The sequence below is a fragment of the Camelus dromedarius genome, chromosome 22, assembly GCF_036321535.1.
Source record: "Camelus dromedarius isolate mCamDro1 chromosome 22, mCamDro1.pat, whole genome shotgun sequence".
NCBI lineage: Eukaryota > Metazoa > Chordata > Mammalia > Artiodactyla > Camelidae > Camelus > Camelus dromedarius.
The window spans coordinates 1,902,311-1,907,279 of record NC_087457.1 but is presented as its reverse complement, the minus strand read 5'-3'; positions in this window follow the sequence as shown (position 1 = coordinate 1,907,279).

Sequence of the window (4,969 nt, the reverse complement as noted above, 5' to 3'; positions counted from 1 at the left end):
TAAAAATATCAACCATGTTTCTGAATTGGTTATTTAAATTGTTTAAAGTATTAACCAGTTTCATTACTCTGCATATCTAATTGCCTTAAAAATAAGTTTATAAGCGTTTGCTGTGGCATCTGTTCACATACCTTACAAATGGTGCATAATCTTGTCTTACGTGGGGGGTTTTAACATTGGGTCTGTTTTGGTTGGAGTGTTGCTGTTTGTTTCCCTTTTGCTGTTACTTACACAGATCCAGATGGTGCACCTTTAGGTAAGTGGGTTTAGCTTTCTGTTTACCTACAGCTGCATGAATTACCAATTGTTCACATACACTAATTGTGCTTCATCTTATTTTAAACATTTTTATTGGCGGCCAGCTGGTTTCTGCATGACCATTTTTTGAAATGTACCTGTGACCACAAACATACTAAGTCTTTTGCCTTTCTTACACATTTCTTGATTTTTAAATTCTTAGATATTTAAATAAGTACGTTAGTTAATTTTCTGTTTCATTATTTGAACTCCAGGTTCAGCTCCTGTTTCATAAGCCCTTCTTTTTTTTCTTATAGGAAAAAAAGGGAACATATATTCCTTTTTAATTTTTAAATATATCTGTTAACTCGTATCTGTTGTTTTACCCTCATAAATAACTTTGTTATTTATCTTTGGCATATATTTTTTTGGCATATATTTGCTAGATTTTTAGCTGTTCTTAAGTTTTATAAAATTAAGCACATATATTATAATTTGAAAAAAAAAACTATCCAAAGGATTTTATAGGAATAGATTGAAACAATATTTATAATCGTAACATGGTATTTTCAGGTTGGAAAGAGCTTTAGGTTTCATTGAATATTGAGATTTTCAGTTTTTTTCTCTTGTCACTGCAATATTCACGTGAACCACACCCAGCCTGAGTAATATCTATGCTCCTCCTGATGATTTATATACACAGAGGGCCAAGCGTATCAGGGTAATTTTATTACTTGTGATTTTTCTGAATGATTATTTTGGAGCAGTTTTTATTAAAAGTATTTCAAAATCTGATCTTAATTTTTTTTTCTAATCACACAACTGTCAAGATTTTTCTAAATACTTATACTTGAAGGAGAGGAATGTAACTGAAAGATTAAATGTAAGTACCTTTCTAGGTCATTAAACATAATCTATGAATCAATTTAAAATAAATTTATGTTAAATAAGTTGTTACACAAATAAAATAGATGAGCTACTTGATTTTCTTTACATGTTTACACTGTGTGTTAATCTCAAAATAGTATTTCCTTGAGATCAATTCTGTAATATAGATACGGACAGAAAAATCTCAAAACAGTATTTCCTTGAGATCAGCCCCGTAATGTAGATACGGACAGGCTACTCCTTTGAACCCGCTCAAGCTGTGACAAGGACGGGTGGAGAGCAGAACCGTGGCTGTATTAAGGAACCATGTTAGACTGCCCACGGTCCTGGATCATAACCTGAATTTTTACCATTCCAAGTTTTATCAAGCACGTTTCTGCTCCTCTTCCTCCTTGTTCTTGTTCTGCTCCCACCTTCCTCCTCCACCTTCTCTTTGTTCTTCTTCATCCTCATGGCTCCTTTATCCCTTTTAACTTGGAAGAAAAATGCAGTGCCTCCTTTGATGACCTTTTGTGCAGAAAAATATTAAACTGCTATTTGATGAGTGCTGTTACTTTTCACAGCTTTCCAACATCTGTAGCTTAAAGAAGGGTCAGAAACAGAAAGGGAAAACGCATTTAGCTAATATGACCTGTGACTCGTGACAGAAATTTTCCCTGAGGGCTGGGGCCGTGATCCAACCCCCAGGTTCCTGAAAGAAAGGGTGTGGAAGGAGAAAAGCACGGACGTTAAATCCGTGGAAGCTACATAGTCACAAATGCATTGCTTTGAAAAATACTTATTTAGTTCCAATTTATCTCAAGTATTGGACTGGGTGCTGAAATTGGAAGATAAGACAAAAAATCTTGCACTCACAGACTTGATGCCTTGCTGAGGGTGACAGGCCGTGAACAGCTTATGATACATTGCAGTGAGGGCAGAGACTGAAATTTGTACAGGGAATTATGGGGGTACAAAATGGGGTTACCCAGCAAGAATGGAGGAACTGGTGAAGGCTTTCTGGAGGGGGTAAAATTTGAGCTGAAATATAAAGGAAGAAAAGAATTAGGCAAGAGACAATGTAGAAGGGGGTGCAGTAAAGAGTTGCTCTGCGCAGTGAGTAAGTTAAAGCGTGGGCATTTAGGCACAGTATTATAGGTGTGACCCCTTCAAGCAGGTTGGTGCCCGGGAGCAACAAGGCTGTGGTGTAGGGTGATGGGACATGAGGCTGCAGGGGGAGCCGGGCCAGTACCTCATACCTAATAGGTTTGTGTTGTAGTCTTTGAAGAATATTTTTATTTCCCCTTCCTTTTCCTCCTTTTTTAATGCTTCTAGAATATTTCCGTTTTTGGAGATTTGCTAGAAGACTCACGGGGTTCAGCAGATAGTTGTATTCATGGCAAAGATTCATGAGAGCAATGTAGGAAGGATCCACAACAGGACTATGTGGGGAAAAGATGCAGATAAGCGTTGGGGGGAATCCATGTCCAGGCTTCCTTATGCGCTCTCCCTCCCATGAGAGATCACACAGAGCGCACGCTTCCCCCTGGAACAAAATGCAGCAACGTGTGTGCATTGTTTGTGCCCATTGTTATTAGCTTACATCCAACTGAAATATTCATTTGCATTACCTAGCTGACCACTGTAATATTTTAATACATTTATCTTGTTGCATCAATTACCATAAGAGAAATAATTTTGGAGTTTATGACAATAAATTTGGAGTTAAGTGAAGAGCACCAGAAACAGTAATATCGAAACGAAGCTGAGTAATGCTTAAACTTCAAAAACTTTAAAAAATAATGGGATATTTAAGGAAGGAAAATGAATTATTTTAATTCATTTGTTTTGATTTTGAATATTGTCATTCTGTGTTTTCCACAGGCATATACATTTTCCCCCATATTTATACTGAGAGAGGACATACAGTTTTCTATAATAAGTTCCCGTTTCATCTTATGGTTAATTATCTGCACATAGCTCACTGTCTTCAGACCTTATGAAGCTTCGTGGTGAAGTGAAACCTAAAAACAAAGTAAGGAGATTTGAAAATACCACGTGAACACTCTTAATGCTGTTCTTCATGATTCCTATTGAACATGGAGGGCGCAGGCTCGGCTCTTCACAGGCTCGCAGGTGGGCATGTTTTCACCAAAGGTCTCACGTGTGGGAAGGTTAGTGCTTTATCGTGTTCCCCTTAGAACAAAAAGCTATATTGAACAGTTTTCTCCTTTATGGGGCTTGTGACCTACTCTATTCTTGCACTTTTCCCACCAGATAAGAGATGATTATGGAGAGCAGTCCTTCAAAATAGTTTAGATTGATAGGAGTTTTTTGAAATTTTAGCTTTCTAATATGTTCTTAAGTGTTCCTTATTTATTTTGTTTAATTGTCTCCAGAAGTGGTTTGAATAGGCCAACTCTTAATCATCATTTTGTTTTAAAAACTGAGGCTATAATGGACACTTGTGAAGTTTAAAAAATATGAGTAATACATACTGTTAAATGTGTAAGACGCACATGATATATTTCAGGCTGAGTGTTGGCAGCTGCTAGGTGAATTATAACCACCTTAAGATGTTTTTGGATTTTTGCAGTGCTTAGTAAATATCTGCTGAATGAATGGGTGGAATCAGGACCTGAAAGAACAATACTGTGCTACTGGGCAGGGTGGATTCGAGGCCCACAGTGGTCAGCCAGGTGATGCAGGTGAGTATTTTGGTTGGATGTAAGACAATTAGCAGGGGGATCAGTGTGGTTACCTGAAGAGGACATGCCCCATCTAAAACAAGTGCCACCACTCTGCCCTTGCTCATTTTTGCCATGATGGAATATGGGCCTAAGGCTACCAGATTCTCAATTTTTTTCAAGAGAAGCCTTAAATATGAATTTCAACGGAGAATTTCTTTATCTTTAAAATAATGGCCTTGCCAATCAAAGCACATTGACAGGCTTCATGAGTGGTCCTTGAGCCACCGGCTTGGTAACATGTGTTTTGCATTTTATTATTCTAAGTGACTAAGCAGAAGGTACCCAGACTCAAAGAAAACATTCTAGTGTAGTTTGGATCCAGTCTTAAGTCGGGGAGATAATCTCTTAAGGTAACTTTGTGTCTCGGGCCCTGTGAAGGCCTTGTTATTCATGCCCTTGTAGGATCCCCAGGAGAGATGTGAAGGGGTGGCCTCAAGGCCATCTCCTGAAAACACCACTGTGGTTAGGAAGGCCCGGGAAATGATTCCACTGGCAGCGGAGAGAATTGACAGGACATAAGACTGGCCTGCAGGGCTTTTCTTTCTTTCTTTCTTCTTTTTTTTTTTTTTTTGGCAGTGAAGGGCAATTGTCTTTATTTGCAATGGACACACTATTTAAAATGTGAGCCTTGCCAGTTCTGAGAAGAGAAGTTCCCCCCAAACCTGTGCATCCATCACTCTCATCTCCAAGCACAAAATAGACCGCAGCATTTCTTCAGAGGATGCTCAGCTAAAAGCACTGAAGGCAGCCCCTACCAGGGCCTGTGTGCCAATAATGAGAACCAGGAGGCCCCCAATGCCTTCTTCCTGTGGTTCTGGGCTTCGTGAGGTCTTGGTCGAGGGCTGCTTTCTAGCAAGCCTCGATCCTCCAGCCCATCGCTGAACTGGCCGCCCTCGCTGATCCGCAGCTGCCGATTCCCCTCGGGCCCGGCCGGGGACGGCTGCCAAGGGCGCGTGGCCCCTGGTGGAGGCGGGCCCGCGGGGACCGCTTAGGATGCGGCGCTCGCTGCCCGCGGCCGGCTCCATGGCGCGGGGCGGCGGACCCCGGCGGTGAAGACGAGCGCTGCGGGGACTCAAGTCAAGTGCGAGGCGCCGCAGCTGGGAGCGAGCGGAGGG